Here is an 18,831-nt window from a genome sequence, read left to right on the forward strand (position 1 = left end):
CCGTCCGTGAGCGTTTATTACTGCCTGACACATACAAGGCATGAATCTACGAAGATCAGCCTGTGGTAACCCTTCTCATACTCCAATGAGAGACCACGAGAGTTCCTGGAGAGGGTGCGGTGGAATAGGTCGACCATGAACGCGTCTGTCAAGCATGTCCCATATGTGCGCGATGCGCTGCACGTCGGGACTCAACGACGGCCATTCCATTATTTTAATGTCCAGGCTTTGCAAGACATTCCTCCAGACGCGCATTAGAAGGAATACAGCAGCCGTCACATGGTCCAACAGGATCTGTTCGATGCACTGCCTGGCGATGAGGAGACCATAGACGATGATAAAATCCGTATGGCTGTCAACACTGAAACCTCTCCACAAAATCACAGAACATTGTAACTCTGTCGATTTTCCGGGCAACATGTGGTAAGTACCGCTCACCATGGGGTCTGCACACAAGAGAAAGGCCATTAACTTGCGCCAGAGAATATCTGGACTCGTCTCTGAATAAGTCGTTTCACCGATGACAAAGTTACCAGTTGACATGGGGACGACAGAACTGATGGGGAGCTTCAAGATATTGTCGACCGTAGTACTCGAACAAGACCTCTGAGTCATACGGTCCTTTCTCATAACCTTTTGATTACAGTCTGATCGGACACAGCAAGCGGCTCCAGCGGCCTTTCTGAGATCGTCTTGCAGTGCTCTAGAGGTAACCGCAAGACACCACAGCGCAGAGATGGTCAGATTTCGGTCCTCAAGTGGCGTTGTAATGCGTCGGCGACCTTGTCCTCGCTATACGTACTGACCTGCCCCCCTGTAGCGCGTCCATAACTTATGGATGACAGATAGAGAGGCACTGTTATCTGTAGCAACGCGGCCAAAAGTCCTTCCTTTTTGGATCAGATAGACTGCCCTTGAAACTTGCGCTGCATTAAGAAGCCGCATTGCACGTGCTTGGTTGAGTACAACACCCAAAAGTGATAATTGCCATTTGCGTACCCCTCTAGAAAATACTGGGACACAAGTACTCATTTCCTTCCGAGAGGTCACCTAGCATAACTCAGGCGATGGATTGCGAATGATTTTAATTGTTGCCAACACTGAAGGCGGAGATCTCAAGCCATGCAGTAAAACCACAAGTGCCTTCTGGTTAAAACCGATTTAACACGCCTGACGTTGATGCACGTGCTCCCTTGATAATTTTGAACAGTGTAAAATAAACACTTTGAAAGCAGCACAAAAACTTTTGTGAAGATCACACATCTATTTCGAACAATCTGATATCACACTGGCGTAATTTAAATGTAGTCTCTTATCAGTAAAAGGAAAAAGTCTTTGTCTGGGAAGTTTTAGAACAGAACGACATACAGAGATGCGGAAATAATAACATTCACTACATAAACTGTAGGGAAGGTGATTAACTAGTATGCTCTAATGGAGCCGTGAAGGGATATCATTTAAGTCACTGTCAGTGTGTGTGAGAGAGAGCACCTGGTAATGAAGGTTACGGCGTGCAGTAATATGCGAGAGAGTGGAAGTAATTGTGATTTATTAGCCTCTTTCAGTAGCGTTTTGAGCTAATGACAGGCCTTCAGAGTGGCGTACCGCCGCAAGTCATCTGGTGCGTAATGATCGTCGCGATTGAAAGCGACACTGCGTCACGCACGGCCGCCGACGCCCTGCCTGGCACAAGTGATGAGCAACCTGCGGGCGCGTGGCGGCGGGTCGCAGACAGACGCCCCTGACGCCTGGCTGCACCGCGCCAACCTGGCGTCCGGCCCGCTAGACGTGATTTCCCAAGATGGACTGCGCGCTGCCCGCCGCTCGCTCAAATCACAGCTATTTATCTAGCCGCCGGGAAACATTTTCTGCCAACGTGTATTTTAACCGCGCGCGCTAGTCGTAAGGAGTGCCTTGCAAACTAGTACTTACGGGTATTCTCTATCCCGAGAATAAATTCGTTTTACGAGGAACTATCGGAGAAAATTACTATTTTTTAGACATTTGTGTCACGGTTAGGCAAATGTCACTAGGACATAGACCCACAAATCACGTTTCACAACTGGCTGTTACGACGCATGGTCTGCTAATGAGACACCTGCGGTGGCTAAAAGAGAATTTCGATTTCAGTGTGTGCCCTTGCAGAAACTCGTAAATGAAATAATGTGATACGACAGTTGAGAGGTTTCCAAGGGCTATGTTGTAATGAAGATTGATTTTTTTCTGAAATACAGCAAAGCGTGATGTCAGTCATATTCCTATTTATTTATTCCACCAAAGAAAGCGGGTACTGACAGGTATGCGTAGCATCAAACTATCAGTTTAATTAGTCATGGTTGCAAAGTACTGACACATGTTATTAACAGAAGAATGGAAGAACTGGCAGAAGCCGATCCCGGGAAACTTCAGTTTGGGTTCGGTGGAAATGCCGGAACACGCGAGGCAATACTAATCCCCTTACCTTGGAACCCCGCCTCCATAGCTGAGTGGCAGTCTGCTTTTCGCAGCGCTGCGGCGAGGGCGTCCTGTTTACGTCCCATCCGCGCAGTGGCGTGTGCCCGTAGTTGTTAACTACTTCGTCGCCGCTAGTTTAGAGCCCATCACTAAATGGTTCAAATGGCTCTGAGCACTATGCGACTTAACTTCTGAGGTCATCAGTCGCCTAGAAGTTAGAACTAATTAAACCTAACTAACCTAAAGACATCACACACATCCATGCCCGAGGCAGGATTCGAACTTGCGACCGTAGCCGTCGCTCGGTTCCAGCCTGTAGCGCCTAGAACTGCACGGCCACTCTGACCGGCAGTCCATCACTACCGACGCAATATGGCACATTCCTACAGACAAACCACCATCAAGATCAGTTTTCAACCAGATCATGCACGGCCGCGAGCTTTTGAAGTGGAACGTTTTCTACGTGACGACGTTAAAATTGATCCGCGGAACATAATTGGTATCCATCTCTCTATCGCGAGCAGTTTTGTCTACGTCAAGCTAGTAAGTGACAAGGTGTGCAACAGAATCGTGCGCACACATGCGAACGATCTTAAATTCAAACATTCTGATGGCCATATTGGGGCAGTCTCTATCGATCACGTGGGCTAGGCCTCCGTACGATACGAGTCTTCGAACTCCAGTACCACCGCGGCCTTCCAACCTTACGGCATAGTGGTCAGACACATGGCCGAAAAATGGACCACCTTTGCAACGTACCCGGTTCTTAACGGGGTACGACAAATCAAAATTGAACTGACAAAACATGTATCATCCTATCTTGTCATCGGCGGATGTAGCGTGATTATTATGTATGACGGACAGCCACGCAATTGCTCCGGCAGTGGCCAAAAAGGACACGTCAGATCGGATTGCCTCCCATGACGGCTTGTTCAAATCCCGACAGGTGAATCTATGACTCCTTCTACGGTGATGAACCTTCCTCATAATTATGCCGGGGTAGTAAGGGCGGCCACCCTTTCTGATGCCGACCACATTCGTCCGGTAGCCGTCCCGGACAGAGAGGCAGCGATGGATTCTGCAGTACCCGATCCAGCCACAATAACGGCTCCCCCTCCAGAAGACAATCACCTACCGACCTTGCAAGAAAGCACGGATGACAGGATGGACATTGACCCACGGGTTGTGCCGACAGCGGCTTTTCTCCCAGACACCGGAGCAGCTGAAAGGGTCCACCCACATTCGGATACTGAAACACAAGTCCGTAAACAGCGTTCATTGCGGAAACACAAGAGACGGAGGAGTGCTCCACTGGACGAATGCTTGCAGCGAACGTCTGACATGGACTGTGTACAAACCGACGATTGTACCGGCGGTACAGAAGCCACAGTAACATCCCACCTAACAGATCGCCATGGTGACGGCTGTTCTCCCTCCGACCCTTTCAAATGGCTCTCAGCACTATTGGACTTAACTTCTAAGGTCATCAGTCCCCTAGAACTTTTTTTTTTTTAGGTCATCAGTCTACTGACTGGCTTGATGCGGCCCGCCACGATTTCCTTTCCTGTGCTAACCTCTTTATCTCAAAGTAGCACTTGCAATCTACGTCCTCAATTATTTGCTTGACGTATTCCAATCTCTGTCTTCCTCTACAGTTTTTGCCGTCTACAGCTCCCTCTAGTACCATGGAGCTGTAGAGGGCAAACTTAGAACTACTTAATCCTAACTAACCTAAGGACATCACACACATCCATGCCCGAGGCAGAATTCGTACCTGCGATCATAGCGGTCGCGCGGTTCCAGAATGTAGCGTCTAGAACCGCTTGGCCACTCCGGCCGGCACCCTCCGCCCTACAGAACAGCAAGGTCATATGCAAAAGGCCGCTGCCGATTGCCAGCCAGTAGCGCCGCAGGAGTCTGCGCCGAGTGCCCAGCAGCCACTAACAGCCACCAACTGCCGATGGTAGTTCATGCCGACTGGGCGGACGACTGAGCGATGAGACAGCCTGACGTCACGTGCACAAACCCCTTACAAGGGTGTTGATGGCCAACACGGATGTTATGAATAGACCTCAAGCTTATCGTGTTGCAACTATGAACATCAACATTATACGGACGCGCGCTAAGTTATCCTTGCTTCAAGATATGTTGAATTCTGCTTCCACCGATATAGCCATTCTTCAGGAAGTGTACGTCGACGACTTTCCAGACATGTACGGTTATGATGCATGTGTCTCTCGCAGCTTTCCCCACAGGTAGCAGCGTCGCTGAACTTCTTCGGGAAGTGATAGTGGCGGACGATTTTCTCTTTCTGCTTGAGGCAATAGGAATGGCACTCACAGTACTGGGTGTCCGCCTTATCAATGTCTACGCACCTTCCGGGATGGACAAACGTCGCGAACGTACGATTCTTTGCGGAAGACGTCGCCCCGCTCTTCCAAGGCCGCCACGACCATCCTGACGTTTGGAGGTGACTACAATTGCGTACTGACACCCAGAGACCAACTCCCACGACATAATCTGTGCCCAGAACTCGAGACGCTAATCCGAGATCTGCAGATGATCGACACTTGGGAACATCTTCACTGCCACCGACCGGGATTCATACACTTCACCAGTCACTCTTCCAGTCGCATCGACCGGGTTTATGTCTCACCCTCTCTTGCCACTGGGACACAGGATGCGGAACTGTGACCTGCAACTTTCTCGGACTACTCAGTATACATCTGTGCCATCGCCCTACGGCAAAAACAAGTGTGGAAAAACCGCTGCCCATGGAAATTAAACGTCGCTCACCTGTCGCCAAGCCGTTGAGGATACCTGGCGTTCGTGTGAAAATCGCTCGCCGGGCATTGTGACCGAGCGGTTCTAGGCGCTACAGGTTCGAATCCTGCCTCGGGCACGGATGTGTGTTATGTCCTTAGGTTAGTTAGGTTTAAGTAGTTCTAAGTTCTAGGGGACTGATGACTTCAGAAGTTAAGTCCAATAGTGCTCAGAGCCATTTGAACCATTGTTTTGTGAAAAATCGCCTCCGCGCGTATCCTACAACGATTCAGTGGTGGTTGTAATTCGCCAAACCGGCACTGAGGCGAACGTTGCTGACCTACGGCCGCGACCACGCTGCTTGTGCGTTGACATACACTCGATTTTCACTTCAGGGAACTGGGAGACTGCGATGCTGTGGCGCCGTCCCCGGAGCGACAAACGGCTAAGGAACGTGCCAAGGAATAGATCATCGCTCATATGCGATGCCACCTAGAGGGGGTGGTCGTCCGCTCGAGGACGGAGGATAAGATAGCGAGCGATCGCCCTTCTATGTTCCATGTACTTCGTGAACGTAAACGACGCCAAAGAGCGCTGATACGCTTTATCGACAGGGAGGACGGTCGTCGCCTCACCACGCAACAAGACATAAGCACAGCGTTCTACGATCATTATTCCCAGCTCTATTCAGCTCAGACCCCTGATCAGATAGAATTGGATGACGACTCTCAGATTTTACGGCACTGTCACCCCGGCAATGGAAGCAGCCTTGATGTAAGAAATTTCGGAAGAAGAAGTGATCGACGCAATTAGAAAAGGAACTGTAAACTAGTCTCCGGATCCTGATGGCCTCCCCTTGGAATTTTACCGGACTTTTCAATATTTATTGGCCACCCGATGGACGGAGCTCTGTCGTGAGCTACTATCCCCGGATGTGCCACTCCTTGTGGCCCTTGTAGAACGGACGATTATTCCCATTCGCAAACCGTCCGGTGGCTCACGGATGCAGGACCACCGCCCACTGACGCTACTGAACTGCGACTTTAAGATCTTTTCTCGACTGTTGGCGGCGCGGATACACCAGACCTTCAACATATTATCTCACCAGACCAAATGTCATTAGGAGGTGACAATAACATTCAAACAGCACTCAGAGAATATCGTGACTTGATCTCACGGGCGAGGGCATGTCGTCTGGAGGGTGCATTGGCGGCAGTTAATTTCAGTCAAGCTTTCGATCGCGTGGACACGACTATTTGGAAGCGATCCTCCAACATATGTGATACCCACAGCCATTTGTCACTGTCATTATGCGCCTACTCCGTGGCGCGGCATCCAAGATGATCGTCAACGGCCGACCTACGCAGCCCCTCACCATTTCTCGATCGGCACACCAAAGCTGCCCTCTGTCCACTTTACTTTACGCTGCGGCCATGGAACCACTCCTATGCGGCCTGGGCAAACTACTAACGGGTATGACGTTATGAGGCCACACTTTCCAATGTAAAGCATACGCTGACGAACTGGTGATTGTCATCCGCAACGGCGACGACACCGCCAGTGCACTGAATTGTATAGCTACAAATAGCATGGCCACTGGTAGTCGTATCAACGTCGCAAAATCAGTGGCTATGAACATTGGGTTCGGACCATCTGAGGACAGCGTCAACCCCTTACTCTGTAATACCTCGACATCGATTTCACAGACGATATACGACGAACCGCTGCTCACAACTTTCGACGGATTTTACGAAATGATAGGACGAGGGTAACCAATAACCACGTACGAGCACTAGACATCTTCCAACGGACCCAGTATGTCAACACACAATTAGCGTCACGCATTCCGCACATCGCCCATATATTACCTACACCGGTGATGCTATCTTGCCGTATACTCGCGGCTTTTGGGTTCTTTGTGAACTCAGGAATGCTTTTCAAGATCAAGTATGAGACTCTAACCCATCCCCCGAATCGGGGAAGGCTTGGCCTTTATCACGTTCATGACAGAGTGATCGCCCTATTTGTGAGCACATCAGTCAAACTATGGCACCGCCGTCCGGACAGACTGACGGGTTTATTATTAGAACTAGCGCCGCCCCCCCTCTTGCCAACCTGTGCCAATACACCAAGTCCTCTCGTACCTCTTCTACATCGGTGTCTTTTACCTCGAACTCAGTCACGTTGCCTTACCAACAATTCGACTGGCGACGGCAAGGACGGTTTATTGTGTCCTGCAACGTGGACGACCCGATAACATCGTGGAGAGGAAGCACCCGAACGTCAACTGGCGGGTGATGTGGAGGACGTTTCACCACGTAACAATGGACACTGCCGTCACGGCGATGTGATATAACACTGTCAACGCTAAGCAGGTAACCAGACCAAGGCTACATGCGATCCTTTTTTTTTGGTCATCAGTCTACTGACTGGTTTGGTGCGGCCCGCCACTAATCTCAGAATATACCGTGGCTGTTAAGAATGTAGCCATCAATGGGAAATGAATTTTATGAAGAAAGAGAAATAGATGACTTTCCTTATTTCTTTCTTTCTTTTCATAAGTACTTATTGTAACAGCAAAAATAAAACACTTGATTCTTTCCCAGTCTCATAAGATCTGTTGTATGGTTCCTAACTCTACGCAGTGACACTGTTGTCACCAAATATTAACTCTTTTTTTTCGGTCATCAGTCTACTGACTGGTTTGATGCGGCCCGCCACGAATTCCTTTCCTGCGCTAACCTCTTCATCTCAGAGTAGCACTTGCAACCTTACGTCCTCAATTATTTGCTTGACGTATTCCAATCTCTGTCTTCCTCTACAGTTTTTGCTTTCTACAGCTCCCTCTAGTACCATGGAAGTCATTCCCTCATGTCTTAGCAGATGTCCTATCATCCTGTCCCTTGTCCTTATCAGTGTTTTCCACATATTCCTTTCCTCTCCCATTCTGCGTAGAACCACCTCATTCCTTACCTTATCAGTCCACCTAATTTTCAACATTCGTCTATAGCACCACATCTCAAATGCTCCGGTTCTCTTCTGTTCCGGTTTTCCCACAGTCCATGTTTCACTACCATACAATGCTGTTCTCCAGACGTACATACTCAGAAATTTCTTCCTCAAATTAAGGCCGGTATTTGATATTAGTAGACTTCTCTTGGCCAGAAATGCCTTTTTTGCCATAGCGAGTCTGCTTTTGATGTCCTCCTTGCTCCGTCCGTCATTGGTTATTTTACTGCCTAGGTAGCAGAATTCTTTAACTTCATTGACTTCGTGACCATCAATCCTGATGTTAAGTTTCTCGCTGTTCTCATTTCTACTACTTCTCATTACCTTCGTCTTTCTCCGATTTACTCTTAAACCATACTGTGTACTCATTAGAGTGTTCATTCCGTTCAGCAGATCATTTAATTCTTCTTAACTCTCACTCAGGATAGCAATGTCATCAGCGAATCGTGTCATTGATATCCTTTCACCTTGTATTTTAATTCCACTCCTGAACCTTTCTTTTATTTCCGTCATTGCTTCCTCGATGTACAGATTGAAGAGTAGGGGCGAAAGGCTACAGCCTTGTCTTACACCCTTCATAATACGAGCGCTTCGTTCTTGATCGTCCACTCTTATTATTCCCTCTTGGTTGTTGTACATATTGTATATGACCCGTCTCTCCCTATAGCTTATCCCTACTTTTTTCAGAATCTCGAACAGCTTGCAAGATTTTATATTGTCGAACGCTTTTTCCAGGTCGACAAATCCTATGAAAGTGTCTCGATGTTTCTTTATCCTTGCTTCCATTATTAGCCGTAACGTCAGAATTGCCTCTCTTGTCCCTTTACTTTTCCTCAACCCAAACTGATCGTCACCTAGCGCATTCACAATTTTCTTTTCCATTCTTCTGTATATTATTCTTGTAAGCAGCTTCGATGCATGAGCTGTTAAGCTGATTGTGCGATAATTCTCGCACTTGTCAGCTCTTGCCGTCTTCGGAATTGAGTGGATGATGCTTATCCGAAAGTCAGATGGTATACCGCCAGACTCATATATTCTACACACCAACGTGAATAGTCGTTTTGTTGCCACTTCCCCCAATGATTTTAGAAATTCTGATGGAATGTTATCTATCCCTTCTGCCTTATTTGACCGTAAGTCCTCCAAAGCTCTTTTAAATTCCGATTCTAATACTGGATTCCCTGTCTCTTCTAAATCGACTCCTGTTTCTTCTTCTGTCACATCAGACAAATCTTCACCCTCATAAAGGCTTTCAATGTATTCTTTCCACCTATCTGCTCTCTCCTCTGCATTTAATAGTGGAATTCCCGTTGCACTCTTAATGTTACCATCGTTGCTTTGAATGTCATCAAAGGTTGTTTTGACTTTCCTGTATGTTGAGTCTGTCCTTCCGACAATCATATCTTTTTCGATGTCTTCACATTTTTCCTGCAGCCATTTCGTCTTAGCTTCCATGCACTTCCTATTTATTTCATTCCTCAGCGACTTGTATTTCTGTATTCCTGATTTTCCCGGAACATGTTTGTACTTCCTCCTTTCATCAATCAACTGAAGTATTTCTTCTGTTACCCATGGTTTCTTCGCAGCTACCTTCTTTGTACCTATGTTTTCCTTCCCAACTTCTGTGATGGCCCTTTTTAGAGATGTCCATTCCTCTTCAACTGTACTGCCTACTGCGCTATTCCTTAATGCTGTATCTATAGCGTTAGAGAACTTCAAACGTATCTCGTCATTCCTTAGTACTTCCGTATCCCACTTTTTTGCGTATTGATTCTTCCTGACTAATGTCTCGAACTTCAGCCTACTCTTCATCACTACTATATTGTGATCTGAGTCTATATCTGCTCTTGGGTACGCCTTACAATCCAGTATCTGATTTCGGAATCTCTGTCTGACCATGATGTAATCTAATTGAAATCTTCCCGTATCTCCCGGCCTTTTCCAAGTATACCTCCTCCTCTTGTGATTCTTGAACAGGGTATTCGCTATTACTAGCTGAAACTTGTTACAGAACTCAATTAGTCTTTGTCCTCTTTCATTCCTTGTCCCAAGCCCATATTCTCCTGTAACCTTTTCTTCTACTCCTTCCCCTACAACTGCATTCCTGTCGTCCATGACTATTAGATTTTCGTCCCCATTTACATACTGCATTACCCTTTCAATATCCTAATACACTTTCTCTATCTGTTCATCTTCAGCTTGAGACGTCGGCATGTATACCTGAACTATCGTTGTTGGTGTTGGTCTGCTGTCGATTTTGATTAGAACAACCAGGTCACTGAACTGTTCACAGTAACACACCCTCTGCCCTACCTTCCTATTCATAACGAATCCTACACCTGTTATACCATTTTCTGCCGCTGTTGATATTACCCGATACTCATCTGACCAGAAATCCTTGTCTTCCTTCCACTTCACTTCACTGACCCCTACTATATCTAGATTGAGCCTTTGCATTTCCCTTTTCAGATTTTCTAGTTTCCCTACCACGTGCTAGCTTCTGACATTCCGCGCCCCGACTCGTAGAACGTTATCCTTTCGTTGATTATTCAACCTTTTTCTCATGGTAACCTCCCCCTTGGCAGTCCCCTCCCGGTGATCCGAATGGGGGACTATTCTGAAATCTTTTTCCAATGGAGAGATCATCATGACACATCTTCAAACACAGGTCACATGTCCTGTGGATACACGTTACGTGTCTTTAATGCAGTGGTTTCCATTGCCTTTTGCGTCCTCATGTCGTTGATCATTGCTGATTCTTCCGCCTTTAGGGGCAATTTCCCACCCCTAGGTCAAGAGAGTGCCCTGAATCTCTATCCGCTCCTCCGCCCTCTTTGACAAGGCCGTTGGCAGAAAGAGGCTGATTTCTTATGCCGGAAGTCTTCGCCAATGCTGATTATTTATCAAAATTTAGGCAGTCGCGGGGATGGAACCCGGGGACCGAAGACGTTTTGATTATGAGTCAAAGACGCTACCCCTAGACCACGGGTATGGAATAATCCATGTGCATTAGATGTGGCGCTCAAGACAACGATGAACACCGTTTTAGCCTATTTCAAGACGGCACTAAGGGCACTTTAGACTTTTGGAACTATTTGCAGGAACGACATTGCAAGATCCTCCGTAATCCAAAGTATCGACAACATTTTTCCAATTATTTGTGGAGTGCGTTCCACGACCCTCCACGCAGCTGGATCGTCACGGCTGAGAGAAACTAAAATTACAAGACGATGATATAACACTACATCGTATAACGTAGGATCTATCTTGGCCATTGCGAGAGGTCGTATCTGGATGATAAAGCAGATGGAGATTTTCGTCGTGACCCCTCGCTCTGTGTAGCAGCCTCTGTCCGCTTTCCTCTTTTTGTCCCCAGTGCGAAAGGTTCTTCGCACATTTTTTTTCTTTTCCCATCTGGTGCAAGATGTTGTACCGGTTAGTTCGATTCCCGGCTTGGTCAGCGTTTTTCTCCGCTCAGGGACTGGGTATTGTGTTGTCTTTATCATCATCTCATCATCCCCATCGACACTCAAGTCGTCGAAATGGTGTCAACTAAAAAGACTTGCACCAGGCGACTAATCTACCCGACGGGAGGCCCTAGGCACACGACATTTCATTTCATCTTGGAACGTAGGTTAGAGAAAGGCAGATCTATGTTTACGGCTTTTGTAGACGTAGAGAAAACTTTTGGCACAGTTGGTTGGAATATACTCCTTGAAATGCTGAAGATAGCAGGGGTAAAGTACAGGGAGCGAAAGGTTATGTGCAACTTCTACACAAACCAAACAGCAGCTAGAACAGTCAGAGGGCATTAAAGGGAAACAGTGGTTGAAATATGAGTTGGGCAGGGCTGTAGCCTATCCCCTACATTGTTGAATACATACATTGAGCTGGGAGCAATGGAAACCAAATAAAATGTGGAGACGGAGTTAAAGTACTGAGAGAAGAAAAAAAAATACCTGCGAGTTGAAGCTGACACAGATGTCAGACACAGCAGAGGACTTTGAGGTACAGCTGAACGTCAGGCACAGTGTTTCGAAATGAAGAAATAAGACAAACGTTAAGGAAAGCAAAACAAGGATAAGAAATGTAGTCGAATTAAACCAGGTGATTCTGAATGCATTAGATTAATAAATGAGACACTAAAAGATGACTTCTGTTACTTGCACAGCAAAATCACTGATGATGGCCAAAGTAGAGAGGATATGAAGCGTAGACTGGCAATGGCGAGAAAAGCGGTTCTGCAACAGAGAAATTTGATGACATCGAATATGAATTTAAGTGTCTTTTCTGAAGACACTGTGTTTGCATGGAGTGTACCATTGTACAGAAGTCCAATGGAGACGATAAGCAGTTCAGACAAGAAAAATATGGCGCTAAAGAAGATTTCTGAAGATTAGTTGAGTAGATTGCGTATCTAATGAGGAGGTAGTGAATAGAATTGGGGAGAAAAGAAATTTGTGACACAACTTGGCTAAGAAAAGGGATTCCTTGATAGAACACTTTCTGAGACACCAAGGAATCGTCACACTGGAGGGAAATGTGAGGACTTAAAATTGCAGAGGAAGTCCAGGAGATGAATACAGTAAGCAAGTTCAAATGGATGTGGGTTGCAATAGATATTTGGAGGTGAAGAGCGTTGCACAGGATAGATATCGTGGAGAGCTGTACCAAAACAGTCTTCGGACTGAAAACAGTAACTAAAACAACATTTTCTGCTTTAGAACAACATCATAAAAGAGGGTATCACACAATATCGCAGTGTAATATGCGTTGTAAAGTGATAGCAATAAATAACTACAGGTCTGGAAATCTATGTGATACAATGAAAACGTGCAGCAGAGGTGGATTTGTACATAGTGCTTTTGCAGCAAAATTTCCAAACAAGGAAATCTGCTTCATACGAATACTAAAGAAAGCAAGGCTAAGGTTTAACGTTTCGTCAATGACTTGGTCGTTATGTTAGAGACGCAGTGCAAACTCGATTTGGTGAAGGATGGGTAAGGAAGTCGGGGTCACCAACTTTTTTAAATAAACCATCTCAGAATTCACCTGTAAACGTGGATCTGGGTGCCCGGATGGGGATTTAAGTCGTCGCCCACCTTAATGGGAGTCCATTCCCTGCAACTACACCACGTGGTTCGGTTTGCACCCCTATCTACTCCGCAATCCATCGAACATTATCTACTTTTTTTCTCTGTTCCATTCAAGTACTGAGCAAGGGTGAAATGACTGCCTATATTACCTCTTTACGTTCCCTAGTTTCTCTTAACTTATACTCTACGATCCCTGCGCGAGATATACGACGGCGTCAAAATAATATTCGTACGATTTCTTTAAATAGAAGTCCCCTGTCCAAGAATACGAATCCGCTGTCTTAAGCACTGTACCATCCAACTTGCTGGATTTTACACCTTGCATGTTTCCTAAGATAATGACTAACCTTATATTCTCAAAAATAATTGCACATCCTTTAGACAGTACCGGCAACTAATATTGTTTATGATTGACTAACAGCACCTGATTCACGTCAATCATAATGTTCTAGTAAATGAATCTGAGTAGTGTGTGACTTGTTTTCATCTTCCAAAAGTAAAATAAAGACTTAGGGTTTCTAGAATACTTTTACTTGATGGACTTAACAAGTCAACATCTTCATAATGATCAGCAAACACTTTTTCAACTTAATCATATCAGTGAGCTGACTTGGTACAGGATGAACAAAATTTGGTAACAAAATCGAGAAGAGATTCCGAGAAGCGGTTTGTGGAGCATCACATCTGTACAAGTTCATATATGCTCGCCTCTATCTAGTACTCTGAAGTATTTTTCCTACAGTACCAACAGAGTTTCTACTCTTGCAACATTGTTGTCAACGACAACATCAGTTAGCAACTTAGTGCATAGTGAGGGAATAATGAAATATAATATTAGTTGCAAGTAATACGCAAAGAAAGCAACAACTTAATTGCATTAGGAAAATTATAAATGTACACATTTATAAATGTACACATATATATAACCAACCTGTCACGTTCTTCACATTTGTTATAGGTTGACAGCCTACTGGAAGCTGCACAGATGCAACACAGAGACTCAAGCCGTTAATCACATTAACGGACTACTCATTGCAGAAATTTCATGTAGTCGTAGACGTGTCGATCGAACGGTAGTTATTATGTCAGATTAATGTCATGTAGTCACAGACGTGTCGATCGAATAGTAGTTATTATGTCAGATTAGCAACCTGCCCCAGCTTCGCGCAGGTAGCATTAAGTATCTATGGCTGGCCGACTTGTTTATAACATGTACTGAGGAGAGAGATAATGCATGACTCTCGAACAGCGTTACGTCGCATCTCGCTTTTGGTAGGAGTTTCCGAAGAGTGAGTTAAGATCTGTTATTCTCGAGCCGCAGAAAGTCTCGCCTCTTGGCCTTCGTTGGATTATTGAGACTGCGTAGTCCTCAGTCTTTCAAGCGTTACTAGTGTACTGAGAAAACTCGACTGCTTTCCAGGAATTTTTATTTGTAAACAAAACTAAATCAAAATGAGGTAACTAGGCATCCAAATCACAAAGAAAACTGATAAATAGGTTTTTCCTAACCAAGACCTGTCGCGAGAAACAAAGCAATTCCGTTACGTTTTTAACAAACAAATCAAAATCAGTAAATTCATGTATCTCAGCCAAATACACTAAAGCACCAAAGAAACTGGTATAGCCTTGCGTATTCAAATATAGAGATATGTAAACAGGCAGAATATGGCGCTGCTGTCGGCAACGCTTATATAAGACGACAAGCGTCTGGTGCAGTTGTTAAATCGTTTGCTGCTGATATAGTGGCTGGTTATCAAGATTTTAGTGAGTTTGAACTTGGTGTTACAGTCGGCGCACGAGCCACGGGACTCAGCATCTCCGAGGTAGCGTCCATTTCACGAGTGTACCACGAATATCAGGAATCCGCTAAAACATCAAATCTCCGACATCGCTGCGGCCGGAAAAAGATCCTGCAAGAACGGGACCAACGGCGACCGAAGAGAGTCGTTTAACGTGATAGAAGTGCAACCCTTCCGCAGATTGCTGCAGATTTCAATGCTGGGCCATCAACAAGTGTCAGCGTGCGAACAATTCAACGAAACATCATCAATATGAGCTTTCGGAGCCGAGGGCCCACACGTGTATCATTGATGACAGCACGACACAAAGCTTTATGCCTCGCCTGGGTCGGTCAAAGCCGATGACTGGAAACATTTCACCTAGTCGGACGAGTCTCGTTTCAAATTGTATCGAGCGGATGGAGACAACCTCAAGAATCCATGGACCCTGTATGTCAACAGGGACTGTTCAAGCTGGTGAAGGCTCTGTAGTGGTGTGGGGCGCGTGCAATCGGAGTGTAGATGCGACTCTGACAGGTTGCACGTACGTAAGCATCCTGTCTGACCACCTGCATCCATTCATGTCCATTGTGCATTCCGATGGACTTGGTCAGTTCCAGCAGGAAAATGCGAAAACCTACATATCCAGAATTGCTACAGAGTGGCTCCAGGAACACTCTTTTGAGATTAAACACTTCCGCTGGCCACGAAACTCCCCAGACATGAACATTATTGAGCATATCTCGGATGCCTTGCAACGTGCTGTGCAGAAGAGATCTCCACTCCCTCGTTCTCTTACGGATTTATGGACAGCCTTGCAGAATTCGTGGTGTGAGTTACCTTTCTTTTTGAGTACAAATTGATTAACCCTATTCGTGAAATAACCAAGAGAACGTCAATTCTATGTTTCAGCTGTTACGATACTTACAGACCAATGGGCGACCGTGATTTCTCCTACTGACCGTAGGACCATATCCTTGAATTGATTTAGAATTTCTATACAAAGCTCAATTTAATATCGTATTCTGCAGTAGCTATTGTTATCTTGCTATCTAATAATTCATTCAAAGTCATACTATGCGTCATTCTTAATATACGAGTATAAATTGCAGCAAGTCATTTCCTGGGCGCACATACGTGTTTTTCCTGTGCCTAATGTATATGCTAGAGTTGGTATGTGAGGGAAAGAGGTTTTCTCCAGCTCAGCTATAAAAAGGTAGTCTTCCCCTAGTTTTACTAAATGGGTTACGTTGGAGGCATAGGAAGCTGTCTCTAGAAGAAAGATTTTTCCAGGGTGTCCGAAGTTTCCAAGCACTTTTTTGAAATAAACTTTTGAAAATCTCTTGCAGGAAGCCTTATTTTACAGTGGAGAAGTTAACGCGAGCGTAAAATGGCCAATTAAAATGCCCACATGGGGCTTCTCAGTGACTGACTGAATGACCGGAATGTTAGATTCATTTCGAAGAGCGTTTTCGGAGCTCGTGAAAACGGGAGTCGGCCAGCAGCGCTCGTTCTACATCTACATCTACATTTATACTCTGCAAGCCACCCAACGGTGTGTGGCGGAGGGCACATTACGTGCCACTGTCATTACCTCTCTTTCCTGTTCCATTCGCGTATGGTTCGCGAGAAGAACGACTGTCTGAAAGCCTCCGTGCGCGCTCTAATCTCTCTAATTTTACATTCGTGATCTCCTCGGGAGGTATAAGTAGGGAGAAGCAATATATTCGATACCTCATCCAGAAACGCACCCTCTCGAAACCTGACGAGCAGCCGGCCGCGGTGGTCTAGCGGTTCTAGGCGCTCAGTCCGGAACCGCGCGACTGCTACGGTCGCAGGTTCGAATCCTGCCTCGGGCATGGACATGTGCGATGTCCTTAGGTTAGTTAGGTTTAAGTAGCTCTAATTTCTAGGGGACTGATGACCTCAGATGTTAAGTCCCATAGTGCTCAGAGCCATTTGATCCATTTGACGTCCGCAGCTCGTGGTCGTGAGGTAGCGTTATCGCTTCCCACGCCCGGGTTCCTGGGTTCGATTCCCGGCGGGGTAGGGGATTTTCTCTGCCTCGTGATGACTGGGTGTTGTGTGATGTCCTTAGGTTAGTTAGGTTTAAGTAGTTCTAAGTTCTAGGGGACTGATGACCGTAGATGTTAAGTCCCATAGTGCTCAGAGCCATTTGAACCATTTTTTTAAACCCATTTGACACGTTTTAATTTATATAATTTATGACGTATATACGCAGATTGAAGCGACGAATGAAAATTTGTACAATGTTGTTCTCGTATCCTGGACCGCTGCTCACTAGGCAGAGGCTCTAACTACTACGCCACTCTGTCACGGTGGTTTTGGACAAATACACGGGCTACCCTAGCACATCTCCCTCCTCAGTCCAAATGCCCATTCATGCCTCAGCCCACTTGTTATTCCCCTAAACTCGAACAGCATTAGAAAAGTTCTCCAGCTGTATTGGAATGGCGCCTCAGCGTCTAACGAGAGAAGGGGTCCTATCTGAGACCCAGGCATTGGTGCTTTAATCAGATCAGGTAGGTTCTCCCATTTCGTTCGATGATCATGTTCTATTCCAGTGCAGTTGGAGGGCATCTGCAATATTGTTCGAGTTAAGAGGGAATACTAAGTGGACTGTGGCGTGAATGGGAATTTGGACTGAGGAGGGAGGCATGCTAAGGCAGTCTGTGCAGTTGTGTGAAGCAACTGTGCCAGGGTGGCGCAGTGCTTATCGCATCTGCGTTGTGAGCAGGAGACCCGGGTTGGTACAATTTTTCATTCGTTGCATCAGTCTGCCTGTATACATAATAGATGTTTAACACTTGGAAAGGTCTCTGGAACCGTATACACTTGTGTCCAAAATTACATCAAACCGCTGTTTCCCCGCCTCTGTGTTTAATTCACGATATAATCACACGAACTGTCAACAGACGTCCGTATGATTAACGGACTAGTGTTTGTCGGGTAGTCCAACATCCACAATCGCTGTGTACACGGTCTCAGACGATGCAGTATGACGCAGAGAAGACGCCTACCAGACTCTCTGCGAAGGAGGGCCATAGGAAGAATGCAAGCAGGACAGTCGTGAACACACGTGGCCTGATGGCTTAACGTGAGTTGTTCTGCTGTTTCTCGGCTGTGTCGACAATTAATAGAGAACTAAACTCTATACCAAAGACCAGGGCAGCGCCGACCACTTGTGATCTCAGAAAGAGAGGACAGTTACTTGGCTGTAAGGACACGACGGTACATCTTTAGACTGCGAAGCAACGGGCATCGGTCTTCGCAGCAACCACTGGACGTGTTGTATCGAGATAAATGGTGAGGAGAAGGCTTTGACATAGCGGCCTTAATTGTTGGAGACCTCTTGTACACTACTGGCCATTAAAATTGCTACACCAAGAAGAAATGCAGATGATAAATGGGCATTCATTGGACAAATATATTGTACTAGGACTGACATGTGATTACATTTCCACGCAATTTGGGTGCATAGATCCTGAGAAATCAGTACCCAGAACATCCACTTCTGGTCGTAATAACGGCCTTGATACGCCTGGGCATTTAGTCAAACAGAGCTTGGATGGCGTGCACAGGTACAGCTACCCATACAGCTTCAACACGATACCCAGTTCATCAAGAGTAGTGATTGGCGTATTGTGACGAGCCAGTTGCTCGGCCACCATTGACCAGACGTTTTCAGTTGGTGAGAGATCTGGAGAATG

This window comes from Schistocerca americana, chromosome 1, assembly GCF_021461395.2.
Source record: "Schistocerca americana isolate TAMUIC-IGC-003095 chromosome 1, iqSchAmer2.1, whole genome shotgun sequence".
Lineage (NCBI taxonomy): Eukaryota > Metazoa > Arthropoda > Insecta > Orthoptera > Acrididae > Schistocerca > Schistocerca americana.